At 44.1% G+C, this 19,025-nt stretch overlaps 1 protein-coding gene across 4 annotated transcripts in view; it reads right to left on the reverse strand.

Moving 5' to 3' along the window:
* The window catches only part of GRIK4 (glutamate ionotropic receptor kainate type subunit 4), a 213,137-nt gene extending 199,325 nt beyond the window's left edge, over positions 1–13,812 (reverse strand). For all 4 annotated transcript variants that reach the window (XR_012802148.1, XM_075604125.1, XM_075604126.1 and 1 more), the window contains exon 1: positions 13,560–13,812. The gene's annotated coding sequence lies outside the window, so the exon portion shown is untranslated. The remainder of the gene's footprint in view (positions 1–13,559) is intronic.
* Between the last annotated feature and the right edge of the window lie 5,213 nt (positions 13,813–19,025).

Raw genomic sequence — 19,025 nt, forward strand, 5'->3', positions numbered from 1 at the left:
GCAGTTTAATACATCGAAGAACCGCGGTGAGACTGATACCCGTAGAGAGGGTTTAACCGTGCATTCTAATTCTGCAGTGATTAAGGCACATGGCACTGTTCTGGCAGCTCAGGGGTTAAGTGCCCTGGGATCTGCGCCGCTTGTTACCCAAAGACCGGGTTAGAATAATGCTGTGAAACTCTTACTGGGGGAAGAATACAATCCCAAGGCAGAGAGTGAATACCATGGGATTATTCCCAGGCCCCGCTGAATTAAAACCTGTAGCAAAATAATAATAATAATAATAATAATAATTGATGTGAAGCAGAATGTGGGCTCCAAAGGGCAGATCAGAGGGGGCAAATATTATGGAAGCACAAACTTTGCAGTGAGCGGCAGGTCCCTTTGGCAGTGAAAGGGTTAAAAGAAACCCCAGGACGTGTATGAGACGTTCGCTGGATACAGCAGCTTCTCCACCATTTAGGATGAATAATAAGGTTACGGACGTGACAGACTTAGGAGGTGGCGGTTGTGTGCAGGTATAATAGGGCAGTGATGCACAGTCATATCATATACTCATACAGTGACCAGTCTTTTATATATTCATACTGCGACCAGACATTTATATACTCATACAGTGACCAGTCATTTATATATTCATACTGCGACCAGTCATTTATATACTCATACAGTGACCAGTCATTTATATATTCATACTGCGACCAGTCATTTATATATTCATACTGCGACCAGTCATTATATACTGATACATAGTCATTCATATACTGATACAAAGACCTGTAATTCATATACTGATGCACAGTCATATCATATACTCATACAGTGGGTGACCAGTCATTTATATATGGATACAGTGACCAGTTTATTATATACTGATGCACAGTCATTCATATATGTGGTCCTGACTTACTACAATCTAGGTTCCTAAGACTTGGTGCCAAAGCCATTGCCAAACCAATTGCTTCCATAGTAAACTCTATCCTGTCTGCATGCCATATCCCCCAGACCTGGAAAACTGCCAGAGTTATCCCAATCTTCAAAAGTGGGAACGAAAACACTGTCTCAAACTACAGGCCAATCTCTCTTCTCCCAATCCTATCCAAAATCATGGAAAAATGTGTCCACTCCCAATTAAGCGATGACTATACCAAGACAAATTTCCCTAGCCAATTCCAATCTGGCTTCCGCCCCAAACACTCCACGGTAACTACCCTGCTAAAAGTTTGCAATGAAATCCAGTGTGGAATGGAACAGGGACAACTCACTGGTGCAATATTCCTAGATTTTGCAAAGGCTTTTGATACTGTTGATCATGCTATCCTGCTTAACAAACTCCAGAGCTCTGGAATAGGGAAGCACGCTTTAAACTGGTTTCAGTCCTACCTATCAGGTAGATCCCAACATGTGTCCATCTCAGGCTCTAACTCCAACCCCCTGGATATCACCTGTGGTGTCCCGCAAGGCTCTGTTCTGGGGCCCCTACTCTTCTCAGTGTTCATCAATGATTTACCCACAGCTTGTCAGGAAGCCTCAATACACATGTATGCAGACGACACAATCTTATATGCACACAGCCATAGCCTCTCCGACCTTGAACACATACTTCAGTCTGACGTTTTGAGACTCGAAACCTGGATTTCCTAAAACAAACTGTTTTTAAACACTGACAAGACTGTAACAATGGTATTTGGGACCAAGACTACATTTTTAAAGCTTCCAGTGACTGAGCTCCAGATCAGACCCAATGCTAACACCACCCTAACTCCTGTTACTAGTTTTAAATATCTAGGCATATGGTTTGACTCCCACTTAACATTCGGGATGCACATTGATACCCTGACATACAAAACCTATGCCAAACTAGGTGTACTTTACAGGAACAAATCCTCCCTAAGTCTGCTGGTCAGAAAGTGTGTCGCACAGCAGATGTTAATGCCAATTATTGACTATGGAGACATAGTATACGGCTCGGCACCCCAAACCCACCTTAGCAAACTTGACACCCTCTACAATTCAATATGCCGTTTTGTTCTCCAATGCAACTACAACACACATCACTGCGAAATGCTCAAAGAACTAGATTGGTCATCACTCGAGTCTAGGCGCAAAGTTCACCTTTCCTGTCTTGCCTTCAAATACTTCCTGGACAAGCTACCCAGCTATCTGAACAAGCTCCTCACCCCTACCACTTGCAGCACTTATCATCTGAGATCTGACTCCAAAAGACTGTTCATGGTCCCAAGGTTCAGCAAAGTATCCGGCCGCTCCTCCTTCTCTTACCATGCACCCCAAAACTGGAACAGTCTACCCGAGACTCTCACATCCACCACCACTCTCCCATCCACCACCAGTTCTTTCAAAACTAAGGCTGTCTCACATTTTAATCTGGTCTGTAACTTACATACGCCTATAATATATATTTTCTTTAACTGTGCATGCAATGTCTTGTATATAATGTATAACCTGCTCACTTATGTAACTATATTTGTAACCATGTATTATTTGTCATCTTAACTCAATGCCCAGGACATATGTGAGAACGAGAGGTAACTCTCAATGTATTACTTCCTGGTAAAACATGTTATAAATAAATGAATAAATAAATAAATACAGTGACCAGTCATTTATATACTGATACACAGTCATTCATATACTGATACAGTGACCAGTCATTATATACTAATACACAGTCCTTTATATACTGATACAGTGACCAGTCATTTATATACTGATACACAGTCATTCATATACGGATATAGTGACCAGTCATTTATATACTGATACACAGTCATATCATATACTCACAGTGACCTGTCATTATATACTGATCACAGTCATTCATATACTCATACAGTGACCTGTCATTATATACTGATCACAGTCATTCATATACTGTAATAATACAGTGATCAGTCATTTATATACTTATACACAGTCATTATATACTGATTGTCGGGGAACCTCCGGTGGATACTTCGGATCAAGGAGGAAGCATGGACATCCCTAGTCTTCACCCAAGAATTCTCCTCTGGACCATATCCCCTCCAAGATGCAAGGTACTGAAACTGCCTCGAGATCTACGGGAATCCATAATCTGACGAGCTACATACTTCACTTGGCCATCTACCAGAACCGGGCCTGGGAGGTTGGGAGCAGAAGAGGAGTTGTTGCAGACCACCACCTTTAGGAGAGACACATGGAAGACCGGAGGAATCTTAAGGGTATGTGATATCTCCAATTTAAATGCGACCGGATTTACTTGTTTAGCAATCTTGTAGGGACCCGTGAACCTTCTGCTGAAGGAAGGCTTCCTCCAGAGAGACTGTAGCTCCTGGACCTTTTCAACCACTGCAGGAACTCCAGATAGAGAGACGAACGATGGAAAAGAAACTGCCAAAATAGTCTGGAGACAGTTGAATGGCTCCTGGAAAAAAGTTGATTGGACCATCGAATGCCCGATGCGGTGGTAATCCCTCGGCTTGCTTCTTGTTGAAAACATCCCCAAGATCCTGGTATGCGAGGGGAAGACCATCGCGGAGAGATACAGACGCCAGCGGTGAGTCAGAGCTGGGGCGAGGTGTAGACAAGCAAGTCCCATGACATCGCTGGCTCCAGGTGGTCACTTGCTCCATTAGCCAGTCGACAGTAGGGTTGTGGGCACGCAACCAAGGGAGACTTAACACTCTAGGTGCTGAAGGTGCATTGATTACCATGAAAGGGAGTAGCTCCTTATGTAGAACTCCGATGTTCACTACCAGGGGAAAGGACTCCTGGGTGATGGTACCGGGTCCTAAGGGTCTTCCGTTGATCGCCCCAATCTCTAACGGAATCTCCAAAGAACAAAGGGGAATTGCGTGCTGTTTTGTGAATGAAAGATCGAGGAAGTTACCCGCTGCTCCGGAATCCACGAAGGCCTGAGTAGAGACTGAGGCCGAACCCCATGAGAGGGAAACCGGCAGAAGAATCCGGGAAGGCACTGAGGGAGGAAGGATGGTAGCGATGTCCAGCAAATCCTCTTCCAACTTCACTGGACATGGGTGTCTTCCCGGCCCCGCAACGATCGGGCAGTTATGGATCCGGTGGTCCTGGGACCCACAATATAGGCACAAACCCAAGGTACGCCTCCTACTTCTCTCCTGTTCTGACAGTCTGGTAGTACTCAGCTGCATAGGCTCGTCATCTGGAGGGGGCGTGGGAAACTAAGTTTGGGGCCAACCGAGTAGTCGGGCTACTAACAGCACAGCACTTTTCAGACAGGCGTTCCTGCATACTGAGATCGATCCGTACGCCAAGAGAAATTAACTACTCAAGGTTCATAGGGAGGTCCCGGCCGGTCAGCTCATCCTTTAAGTGCTCCGATAGTCCCTGCCAAAGGCCGCTACTTGAGCTTCATTATTCCAGCCGGTCTCAGCCAGCTATTGGCTATTGGCCTACCGTGCGAGTTCCCTGGCGAATCCGCAGGAGTGAAGCTGATTCTGAAGATACTCGTCCTAGAGCGTCAAACACCAACTTGAAGGCACGGATGAAGGCAGGGGAATCATTGCCCAGGCGTGAATCCTTCTCCCAGAGTGGAGAGGCCCAGGCCAGTGCCTCGTCAGTGAGAAGAGAAACAATGTAGGTGAACCTGGCTCGGTGCGTGGTGAACATAGATAGTTCTAATTCAAATTGAATAGAGCATTGATTAAGGAATCCCCTGCATGCCGTAGGGTCCCCACCATACCGTACAGGAGTCGGGATCCGAGGTTCCCTGATTGCTGGGGATAATGGGAGCGGTAACAGAGCCACAACTGCCGTCCTCAAGTCCGGCTGATGGGTGCCTATGTGGGCGGATAAGTCCTGCACTGCATTACACATCTGTGCCAGTTGTTGATCGTTTAGGGTGAGGCGTGATTCCCCAAATGCTGTCCTTGCAGGGTAAAGGCTCGTCCTACCTCAGTGGGGTCCATGTTTGGGCCGAGCAAAATGTAATGATGCTCGTCTCAAGCAGGAAACGGACCCGTATACTGTAGCACTATGCTATGATATACTGTAGCACTATGCTATGATATACTGTAGCACTACGCTATGATATACTGTAACACTATGCTATGATATACTGTAACACTATGCTATGATATACTGTAACACTACGCTGCGATATACTGTAGCACTATGCTATGATATACTGTAGCACTATGCTATGATATACTGTAGCACTATGCTATGATATACTGTAGCACTACGCTATGATATACTGTAACACTACGCTGCGATATACTGTAGCACTATGCTATGATATACTGTAACACTATGCTACGATATACTGTAGCACTACGCTATGATATACTGTAACACTACGCTGCGATATACTGTAGCACTATGCTATGATATACTGTAGCACTATGCTATGATATACTGTAGCACTATGCTATGATATACTGTAACACTATGCTATGATATACTGTAGCACTATTCTATGATATACTTTAGCACTACGCTATGATATACTGTAGCACTATGCTATGATATACTGTAGCACTATGCTATGATATACTGTAGCACTATGCTATGATATACTGTAACACTATGCTATGATATACTGTAGCACTATTCTATGATATACTGTAGCACTACGCTATGATATACTGTAGCACTATGCAAGATATACTGTACCACTATGCTATGATATACTGTAACACTATGCTATGATATACTGTAACACTATGCTATGATATACTTTAGCACTATGCTATGATATACTGTAGCACTACGCTATGATATACTGTAGCATTACGCTATGATATACTGTAACACTATGCTATGATATACTTTAGCACTACGCTATGATATACTGTAGCACTATGCTATGATATACTGTAGCACTATGCTATGATATACTGTAACACTATGCTATGATATACTGTAGCACTATTCTATGATATACTGTAGCACTACGCTATGATATACTGTAGCACTATGCAAGATATACTGTACCACTATGCTATGATATACTGTAACACTATGCTATGATATACTGTAACACTATGCTATGATATACTTTAGCACTATGCTATGATATACTGTAACACTATGCTATGATATACTTTAGCACTATGCTATGATATACTGTAGCACTACGCTATGATATACTGTACCACTATGCTATGATATACTGTAGCACTACGCTATGATATACTGTAGCACTATGCTATGATATACTGTAGCACTATTCTATGATATACTTTAGCACTACGCTATGATATACTGTAGCACTATGCTATGATATACTGTAGCACTACGCTATGATATACTGTAGCACTATGCTATGATATACTGTAGCACTATGCTATGATATACTGTAGCACTACGCTATGATATACTGTAGCACTATGCTATGATATACTGTAGCACTATGCTATGATATACTGTAACACTATGCTATGATATACTGTACCACTATGCTATGATATACTGTAGCACTATTCTATGATATACTTTAGCACTACGCTATGATATACTGTAGCACTATGCTATGATATACTGTAGCACTACGCTATGATATACTGTAGCACTATGCTATGATATACTGTACCACTATGCTATGATATACTGTAGCACTATGCTATGATATACTGTAGCACTATGCTATGATATACTGTAGCACTACGCTATGATATACTGTAGCACTATGCTATGATATACTGTAGCACTATGCTATGATATACTGTAGCACTACGCTATGATATACTGTAGCACTATGCTATGATATACTGTAGCACTATGCTATGATATACTGTAACACTATGCTATGATATACTGTACCACTATGCTATGATATACTGTAGCACTATTCTATGATATACTTTAGCACTACGCTATGATATACTGTAGCACTATGCTATGATATACTGTAGCACTACGCTATGATATACTGTAGCACTATGCTATGATATACTGTACCACTATGCTATGATATACTGTAGCACTATGCTATGATATACTGTAGCACTACGCTATGATATACTGTAGCACTATGCTATGATATACTGTACCACTATGCTATGATATACTGTAGCACTATGCTATGATATACTGTAGCACTACGCTATGATATACTGTAGCACCATGCTATGATATACTGTAGCACTATGCTATGATATACTGTAGCACTACGCTATGATATACTGTAGCACTATGCTATGATATACTGTAGCACTATGCTATGATATACTGTAACACTATGCTATGATATACTGTAGCACTATGCTATGATATACTGTAGCACTATTCTATGATATACTTTAGCACTATGCTATGATATACTGTAGCACTATGCTATGATATACTGTAGCACTATGCTATGATATACTGTAGCACTACGCTATGATATACTGTAACACTATGCTATGATATACTGTAGCACTACGCTATGATATACTGTAGCACTATGCTATGATATACTGTACCACTATGCTATGATATACTGTAGCACTACGCTATGATATACTGTAGCACTACGCTATGATATACTGTAGCACTACGCTATGATATACTGTAGCACCATGCTATGATATACTGTAGCACTATGCTATGATATACTGTAGCATTACGCTATGATATACTGTAGCACTATGCTATGATATACTGTAGCACTACGCTATGATATACTGTAGCATTACGCTATGATATACTGTAGCACTACGCTATGATATACTGTAACACTATGCTATGATATACTGTAGCATTACGCTATGATATACTGTAGCACTACGCTATGATATACTGTAGCACTATGCTATGATATACTGTAGCATTACGCTATGATATACTGTAGCACTACGCTATGATATACTGTAGCACTATGCTATGATATACTGTAGCACTATGCTATGATATACTGTAGCACTACGCTATGATATACTGTAGCACTATGCTATGATATACTGTAGCACTATGCTATGATATACTGTAGCACTATGCTATGATATACTGTAGCACTATTCTATGATATACTGTAGCACTATGCTATGATATACTGTAGCACTATGCTATGATATACTGTAGCACTATGCTATGATATACTGTAGCACTATGCTATGATATACTGTAACACTATGCTATGATATACTGTAGCACTATTCTATGATATACTGTAGCACTATGCTATGATATACTGTAGCACTATGCTATGATATACTGTAGCCCTATGCTATGATATACTGTAGCACTATGCTATGATATACTGTAGCACTATTCTATGATATACTGTAGCACTATGCTATGATATACTGTAGCACTATGCTATGATATACTGTAGCACTATTCTATGATATACTTTAGCACTATGCTATGATATACTGTAGCACTATGCTATGATATACTGTAGCACTATGCTATGATGTACTGTAGCACTATTCTATGATATACTTTAGCACTATGCTATGATATACTGTAGCACTATGCTATGATATACTGTAGCACTATTCTATGATATACTTTAGCACTATGCTATGATATACTGTAGCACTATGCTATGATATACTGTAGCACTATGCTATGATATACTGTAACACTATGCTATGATATACTGTAACACTATGCTATGATATACTGTAGCACTATGCTATGATATACTGTAGCACTATGCTATGATATACTGTAGCACTATTCTATGATATACTTTAGCACTATGCTATGATATACTGTAGCACTATGCTATGATATACTGTAGCACTATTCTATAATATACTTTAGCACTACGCTATGATATACTGTAGCACTATGCTATGATATACTGTAGCACTATGCTATGATATACTGTAACACTATGCTATGATATACTGTAACACTATGCTATGATATACTGTAGCACTATGCTATGATATACTGTAGCACTATGCTATGATATACTGTAGCACTACTCTATGATAAACTGTAGCACCATGCTATGATATACTGTAGCACTATGCTATGATATACTGTATCACTATGCTATGATATACTGTAGCACTATGCTATGATATACTGTAACACTATGCTATGATATACTGTATCACTATGCTATGATATACTGTAGCACTATGCTATGATATACTGTAACACTATGCTATGATATACTTTAGCACTACGCTATGATATACTGTACTGTAGCACTATGCTATGATATACTGTATCACTATGCTATGATATACTGTAACACTATGCTATGATATACTGTAACACTATGCTATGATATACTGTAACACTATGCTATGATATACTGTAGCACTACGCTATGATATACTATAGCACTATGCTATGATATACTGTATCACTATGCTATGATATACTGTAGCACTATGCAATGATATACTGTAGCACTATGCTATGATATACTGTAGCACTACGCTATGATATACTGTAGACCAGGGATATATAGATCAGGAATATAGACCAGGGATATATAGATCAGGAATAGAGACCAGGGATATATAGATCAGTGATACAGACCAGGGATATATAGATCATGCATACTGACCAGGGATATATAGATCATGGATATATAGATCAGTGATACAGATGAGGTATATATACAGTAGACCAGTGATACAGACCGAGGATATATAGATCAGTGATACAAACCGAGGATATATAGATCAGTGATACAGACCGAGAATATATAGATCACGGATACAGACAGAGGATATATAGATCAGTGATACAGACCGAGGATATATAGATCACGGATACAGACCGAGGATATATAGATCAGTGATACAGACCGAGGATATATAGATCAGTGATACAGACCGAGGATATATAGATCAGTGATACAGACCGAGGATATAGAGATCAGTGATACAGACAGAGGATATAGAGATCAGTGATACAGACCGAGGATATAGAGATCAGTGATACAGACCGAGGATATAGAGATCAGTGCTACAGACCGAGGATATATAGATTAGTGATATACTGTAGATCAGTGACACAGACCGATGATATAGAGTTCAGGGATATATAGATCAGTGATACAGATGATGAATGATATATACAGTAGACCAGTGATACAGACTGAGGGTATAGATCAGTGATTCATCCAAAGCATATATACAGTAGACCAGTGATACAGACCAAGGATATATAGATCAGTGATACAGATGAATGATATATACAGTAGACCAGTGGTACAGACCAAGGATATATAGATCAGTGATACAGATGAATGATATATACAGTAGACCAGTGATACAGACCAAGGATATATAGTTGTGTGAAAAAGAAAGTACACCCTCTTTGAATTCTATGCTTTTACATATCAGGACATAATAACAATCATTTGTTCCTTAGCAGGTCTTAAAATAAATACAACCTCAGATGAACAACAACACATGACATATTACACCGGGTCATGATTTATTTAACAAAAATAAAGCCAAAATGGAGAAGCCATGTGTGAAAAACTAAGTATACCTTATGATTCAATAGCTTGTAGAACCACCTTTAGCAGCAATAACTTGAAGTAATCGTTTTCTGTATGACTTTATCAGTCTCTCACATCGTTGTGGAGGAATTTTGGCCCACTCTTCTTTACAACGTTGCTTCAGTTCATTTAGGTTTGTGGGCATTTGTTTATGCACAGCTCTCGTAAGGTCCCGCCACAGCATTTCAATCAGGTTGAGGTCTGGACTTTGACTGGACCATTTCAACACCTTTATTCTTTTCTTTTTCAGCCATTCTGTTGTAGATTTGCTGGTGTTCTTGGGATCATTGTCCTGTTGCATGACCCAATTTCGGCCAAGCTTTAACTATCGGACAGATGTCCTCACATTTGACTCTAGAATACTTTGGTATACAGAGGAGTTCATGGTCGACTCAATGACTGCAAGGTTCCCAGGTCCTGTGGCTGCAAAGCAAGGCCAAATCATCACCCCACCACCACCGTGCTTGACAGTTGGTATGAGGTGTTTGTGCTGATATGCTGTGTTTGGTTTTCGCCAAACGTGGCGCTGTGCGTTATGGCCAAACATCTCCACTTTGGTCTCGTCTGTCCAAAGGACATTGTTCCAGAAGTTTTGTAGTTTGTTCAGATGCAACATTGCAAACCTAAGCCATGCTAACATGTTCTTTTTAGAGAGAAGAGGCTTTCTCCTTGCAACCCTTCCAAACAAACCATAATTGTTCAGTCTTTTTCTAATTGTACTGTCATGAACTTTAACATTTAACATGCTAACTGAGGCCTGTAGAGTCTGACGTGTAACTCTTGTTTTTTTTGCAATTTCTCTGCGCATTGCACAGTCTGACCTTGGGGTGAATTTGCTGGGATGTCCACTCCTGGGAAGATTGGCAACTTTCTTGAATGTTTTCTACTTTTGAATAATCTTTCTCACTGTAGAATAATGGACTTTAAATTTTTGGAAATGGCCTTAGAACCCTTCCCAGATTGATGGGCAGCAACAATTACTTCTCTAAGATCATTGCTGATGTCTTTCCTCCCTTGGCATTGTGTAACACACACCTGAATGCTCCAGACCAGCAAACTGCTAAAACTTCGGCTTTTATAGAGGTGGTCACATTTGCTGATGATCAATTAATCAAGGGCATTTGATTAGCAGCACATGTCTGCTACTTAGCATCTTAATTCCTATGGAAGTAGTAAGGGTGTACTTAGTTTTTCACACAGAGCTTCTCCATTTTGGCTTTATTTTTGTTAGATAAATCATGACATGGTGTAATATGTCATGTGTTGTTGTTCATCTGAGATTGTATTTGCCTAATTTTAAGACCTGCTAAGGAACAAATGTGTGTTATTATGTCCTGATATGTAAAACCATGGAATTCAAAGAGGGTGTACTTTCTTTTTCACACCACTGTAGTTACATAGTTACATAGTAGATGAGGTTGATAAAAGACGTACGTCCATCAAGTTCAACCTGTGCTAAATTTAGACAACAGATCCTTTATCCTATATCTATACTTACTTATTGATCCAGAGGAAGGCAAACAAAAAACCCCAGTGACATATCATCCAATGATATCTCATAAGGAGAAAAATAAATTCCTTCCTGACTCCAAGAATTGGCAATCGGATTAATCCCTGGATCAACATATTTCCCATGTTTACTTATTTGATATATCCCTGTATACCTTTCCTTTCTATAAAGATGTCCAACCTTTTTTTTGAACAAATCTATTGTATCTGCCATAACAGTCTCCATGGGTAATGAATCCCACATTGTAACTGCCATTTTTTACACATTTTTACACCCCATACTTACCCCCTCTCTGCAGCAGGGGCATGACATCTCATAATTACCCTCTCTCTGCAGCAGGGAGCATTACACCCCAGTATTTACCCCCTCTCTCTGCAGCACGGGGCATCACACCTCGTACTTACCCCCTCTCTGCAGCAGGGTGAGTTCATAAGGGTCTTTTCCATTTCCAGAGCTAGATCATACCAGGGATGTTCCCTCATTTTCACCCACTCTGGTCCTCAGTATGTTAGCCCTTCCATTTTTAATGCTGTGTTTCCCACCGGGTGAAATAAATATGGCCGCCACCAGCTTCATAGCGACAGAGTCAATGGACGTGGGGAATGTTGCGCATTATAACGTCATTCACGTCGCCCCGATAATATTGCTTACCCCGCCTGATCCCGAAAATGCAGAGGCCCTTACGGTTCCATACTTTGCCAAATTTGGGGGGCTCCTATAAGTAAAATGAGGGTGTGACTCCCCCCCCCTCTCCGAAGTTACGTTAAGGCTGATGCTTTGAACTTTCCATTCTAACCGAATATATGCCATATAGTGTGTGTGCGTGTATACAGTATATGTGTGTGTGTGTGTGTGTGTATATATATATCTCATCCGTATGTATCTTATAGAGGTTTGCTTCTATGTAGAGAAGAGCCAGGACTCACAAGTATTCCGTTACCCCAGGGGGTTCTCAACTCCAGTCCTCAAGCCCCCCCTTCAGGTCAGGTTTTATGCATTTCACAGCTTCAGCACAGGTGGCTCAACCAGTCAAAGACTGACCCACTGATTGAGCCATCTGTGCTGAAGCAGGGACTGATTGAGTCACCTGTGCTGAAGCTGGGACTGATTGAGTCACCTGTGCTGAAGCGGGGACTGATTGAGCCACCTATGCTGAAGCTGGGACTTATTGGGCCACCTGTGCTGAAGCTGGGACTGATTGAGCCACCTGTGCTGAAGCAGGGATACCCTGTAAACCTGACCTGTTGGAAGGGGTGGGGGAGTTGAGGACCGGAGTTGGCCACCTCTGCATTAACCACTCTCCTGCCAGTACGTGGCTGGCAGTGACGCGATGACAAATCTCCCCGCTCACCCCCCCTATAACCTCACTTATAGGGGCACCTTGTCAGTTAGCGGCGACACTCCGGGGGGGGGGGGTGCCCCAAGAAGCCTAGGAGGCTAACTTATAACATACATGTTACCTTACGCATGCAATCATTTTACAGATGAGAACATGGGATGTGAGGGACATGGGAAAATCACATTGATGTGAGACCCCCCCCACCCAAAAAACCCTTCCCTACACAGAGCTCATTGTATCTCCTGCCTGTGCGGATGACATTCTCCCACCTGTTCCTAAGGTCTCCTCTGCAGCTCTCTCCTGTCAGTGGTGCTGGTGGAGAGGGGGACCGCGTCTTCTCTCTCCTCCTCTTCCATCCTTCATTCTGCCTCCTGTGTCATGTCCCAGCCGATGCCTCCTGCATGCAGCACAAGCCACATCTGGGGGTGATGCAGGCGGGGAGAGAGGCGAGAGCGGGAGAGACGTCCTCCTTCAGGAATATCCACTATCCAGCGAGACGGAGAGGCAGGGGGAGCAGGGAGAGAGAGAGAATGAAAGAGAGGGGGGGGGGGGGGGGAGCGATGGCAAAAAGGAGGGAGGGAATGAAGAGGGAGAGAGGGAGGGGACGATGGAGAAAGGAAGAGCAGCTACAGTATAGAGGGAGAGAGGAGGGAGGGTAGATAGAGGGAGAGAGGAGGAGGAAGGGAGTGATGGAGAGGAGGGAGAGGGGGTAGAGAGGGGGTAGAGAGGGATAAAGAAGGAGACAGAGTGATGGAGAGAAAGGTGCATGGAATAAGGAGGGAGTGTGGGTTATAGAGGGAGTACGAGGTAGCGATGGAAAGCGGAAAAGAGGGAATATTAGACAGAAAGGGGGACAGGGTTGTATTAAAAGTCAAGGGAGAAATAGAGGGAGGAGTATGCCATGGAGAGAGGGCAGGGGTACAAACGGGGAGGAAGGGGGGGGGGGGGCACGGATTGACAGAGAAGGGGACGAAGAAGTGTCCACAGGGATGGAGAGAAGGAGAAAAAGGGGCCGATGAGAGAAGAAAAGGGGGAAATTCGTGAGAAGGCAAGAGGAGAAAAGCAGAGCAGGGAAGTAAGAGGAGGAAAAGAGTTAGACGTGGAGAGAATTAACTAAGGGGTCAGGAAGAAGAGAATAGAGAAAGAGGAGGGAATATAAGGAGAAGAGAGAGGGGGGAGAGACATTATAGATGTAACCCGCCCTGCCTGGCTTCCTAGGGAGGTTACATGGGGTGCATTATATGGCCGTTCCACATGGGTTACCCTGGCTCCGGGTGCTGGATTCAGGCAGCTGGCGATGAGATAGCGAGGTGGTATAAATAATAATGGGGGCAGGAACTTTTATAGCACAACTGTCATATATTCATGTCCCCAACTCAGGGACGGTGCATCCACACGCTGACACGTTGTACAGAGTTTTATACAAAGACATACACAAATACTTCTCTTCCCTCAGTGCCCTTGCTTAACACTTAGATAACCGTAAATATCTTGTTCCTTTACTATGATAAAGACCCGGGCCCCCTGCTAATAGTTGTGCAACTTCTTCTCATTATCTCGGTAATACTAGGCCCATTGGGGATCCCAGCGGGTCCTGCATATGTAACCCAATACCTTTAGCCGTTATGGTTACTGCCACTTCAGCCTGAGAGGAATGTATATGTAGAGCCGCAGTTAGAGCTGATCCGCCGGTATCCGGGTCTCCTCGTTACTGAGGCTCCTCTGGGGCACGCTGTTTCATACTTAGCGCTTATCTTGGACTCCCTTAGCTTTCTCTAGGGATACTAACTGACACGGTTACTGTCCCTGTCTAGAGCATAAAGTAAGGGGGCCCGGTCTATTCTATTACCCTGAGAACATGGGTTTCTACTCTCCCTGAGGCTCCTCTCCTCATGTCCTCCTGGAACCTCCTTCCAGAACCATCTCTCCTTAAATGCCCCTGCATTACGTCTGAATTCCGATAGCAACCCACGGAGGGCCTAGCCTACACTAACACTGCTAGTAACCCTTTAGGAGAGGGTTACATAAACACTATCGGGATAAACCCTGATAGATACTACCGGGGGATAAACACAGACATTACTGGGGGATAAACACGGGCATTACTGGGGGATAAACACAGGCATTACTGGGGGATAAACACAGGCATTACCGCAGGATAATCACAGACATTACCGGGGGATAAACACAGGCATTACTGGGGGATAAACGCAGACATTACCGCAGGATAATCACAGACTTTACTGGGGGATAAACGTAGACATTACCGCAGGATAATCACAGACATTACTGGGGGATAAACACAGACATTACCGGGGGATAAACACAGGCATTACTGGGGGATAAACACAGGCATTACTGGGGGATAAACACAGGCATTACTGGGGGATAAACACAGGCATTACCGCAGGATAATCACAGACATTACCGGGGGATAAACACAGGCATTACTGGGGGATAAACGCAGGCATTACCGCAGGATAATCACAGACTTTACTGGGGGATAAACGCAGACATTACCGCAGGATAATCACAGACATTACGGGGGGATAAACACAGTCATTATTAAGGGATAAACGCAGACATTACCGGGGGCTAAACGCAGACATTACCGGGGGATAAACGCAGACATTACCGGGGGAATAAACGCAGACATTACCGAAGGATAAACGCAGACATTAACCGTGAGATAAACGCAGATATTACCGGGGGATAAAAGCAGACATTACTGGGGGATAAACGCAGACATTACTGGGGGATAAACGCAGACATTACCGCAGGATAATCACAGACATTACCGGGGGATAAAAGCAGACATTACTGGGGGATAAACACAGTCATTATTAAGGGGTAAATGCAGACATTACCGGGGGATAAACGCAGACATTATCGGGGGATAAACGCAGACATTACCGGGGGATAAACGCAGACATTAACCGTGAGATAAACGCAGACATTACCGGGGGATAAACGCAGACATTACCGGGGGATAAACGCAGACATTACCGGGGGATAAACGCAGACATTACCGGGGATAAACGCAGACATTACCGGGGGATAAACGCAGACATTACCGGGGGATAAACACAGACATTACGGGGGATAAACGCAGACATTACCGGGGGATAAACACAGACATTACGGGGGATAAACGCAGACATTACCGGGGGATAAATGCAGACATTACCGGGGGAATAAACGCAGACATTACCGGGGGATAAACGCAGACATTACCGGGGGATAAACGCAGACATTACCGGGGGATAAACGCAGACATTACCGGGGCATAAACACAGACATTACCGGGGTATAAACGCAGACATTATCGGGGTATAAACGCAGACATTACCGGGGGATAAATGCAGACATTACCGGGGGCATAAACACAGACATTACCGGGGTATAAACGCAGACATTACCGGGGTATAAACGCAGACATTACCGGGGATAAACGCAGACATTTTAGGGGGGGATAAACGCAGACATTACCGGGTGATAAACGCAGACATTACCGGGGGATAAACGCAGACATTATCGGGGGATAAACGCAGACATTATCGGGGGATAAACGCAGACATTACCGGGGGATAAACGCAGATATTACCAGGGGATAAACGCAGACATTACCGGGGAATAAACGCAGACATTACCGGGGTATAAACGCAGACATTACCGGGGGATAAACGCAGACATTACCAGGGGGATAAACGCAGACATACCGGGGGATAAACGCAGACATTACCGGGGGATAAACGCAGACATTACCGGGGGATAAATGCAGACATTACCGGGGGATAAACGCAGACATTACCGGGGGATAAACGCAGACATTACCTGGGGATAAACGCAGACATTACCGGGGGATAAACGCAGACATTACCGTGGGATAAACGCAGACATTACCGGGGGATAAACGCAGACATTACCGGGGGATAAACGCAGACATTACTGTGGGATAAACGCAGACATTACCGGGGGATAAACGCAGACATTACCGGGGGATAAACGCAGACATTACCGGGGGATAAACGCAGACATTACCGGGTGATAAACGCAGACATTACCGGGGGATAAATGCAGACATTACCGGGGGATACATTCATATATATATAGTGTTTGTAGTGATATCACTGAGAATACATTTATAAGGGTTACACAGAGACACCTAGTGGTAATAAACATGCTGAATTGCAGCATATAATTTATACTTGATTTGTTACCTGGCAGTGCTCCATATCTTTTTATTTATGCATAAACACAGATACACAGACACATACATAGACACACGGGCACACACACACACTACACACAGACAGACAGACAGATAGACAGACACAATAACTACACACAGCCACAGACAGACCCACAGACACACATACACTACACACAGATACAGACAAACAGACACACACAGACACAGGCACACACAGACACACAAACAGACACAAACACTACACACAGATATAGACAAACAGACACACAGACACACACACGGACACAAACACTACACACAGATACACATACACAGACACAAATTCTACACACAAAGACACACAGACACACTCACAGACAGACACACACACACCAGTTTGTACTTCCTAAACTTTTAATTGATGCCTGGCAGCTTTCAGATTTCTGAACCTTGTGCAGTACAATACAACACTAGCCTCAGCTATGGAGTAGCAAGCATATAAGCGGCAATGTACATTAGTATTGCAACTCTACAATTACTGAGACATTAACTTTGCGCCCACGGCATCTGGGCATCATGATCCATGGGACGTGGCTCCTTCCCTTTAATCGGGGGTGCCGTCCTCCCTGGCCTCCCCCCTCCCCCTCTGCCTCTCGGGAGGCAGGGGTGATGTAGTTGGGGGAGAGGCAGGGAAGGTTATTTAGGGGCAGGAGCGCGTGGTTATTCATCATGTCCCTGACGGAGCTTATGGACCGGCTACAGGACAAAGCGCTGGGCCGTGTAGGGGTGGCTTCAGCACCAGGTACCGTGCCTGCTGGCAGTGCCAGACGGGCAGGGGTCAAATGGTCGCAGCGGCACCTGTTCTCCAGTGGGAAGGGAAGAGGCCGCTGGGCAGAGCCGCGATTGGGCAGTACAGCCAGAGGAGGTGCGCGGAGGATGGAGCAGTGGTCGGGCAGGCTGGCGAGGCCACCGGCGCAGCTCAGAGGAGACGGAGGAGGGGAGGCAGGAGGGGCCTCATATGATGACCCCTGAGGTGTGGGTCACTCCTCCTGAGATGTGGGTCACTCCTGCCTGAGGTGCGGGTCACTCCTGTCCCAGGTGCGGTCACTCCTGCCCCAGGTGCGGGTCACTCCTGTCCCATGTGCGGTCACTCCTGCCCCAGGTGCGGGTCACTCCTGCCCCAGGTGCAGGTCACTCCTGCCCAGGTGCGGGTCACTCCTGTCCCAGGTGTGGTCACTCCTGCCCCAGGTGCGGGTCACTCCTGCCCAAGGTGCAGGTTCCCCCTGCTCGAGGTGCGGTTCACCCCCCCCCCCTCCCGAGGTGCGGTTCACTCGCTCCCACTGAGGTGTGGGTCACTCCTCCCCCCCCCCCCCGAGGTGCAGGTCACTCCCCCCGGTCACTTCCCCAGAGGCGGAACTTGAGGCTGGGTAGGGAGCAGGGGCAGATGGCCAGTGAGATAGTGCAGAAGGAGGTGGAGTTATGAAGGATGGCGTGGCCTGTTCCCTCTCCCTCCGCTGACGGACTTGAGGATTTCCCCTCTTTG

The sequence above is a fragment of the Ascaphus truei genome, chromosome 6 (assembly GCF_040206685.1).
Source record: "Ascaphus truei isolate aAscTru1 chromosome 6, aAscTru1.hap1, whole genome shotgun sequence".
In the NCBI taxonomy this organism is placed as follows: Eukaryota; Metazoa; Chordata; class Amphibia; order Anura; family Ascaphidae; genus Ascaphus; species Ascaphus truei.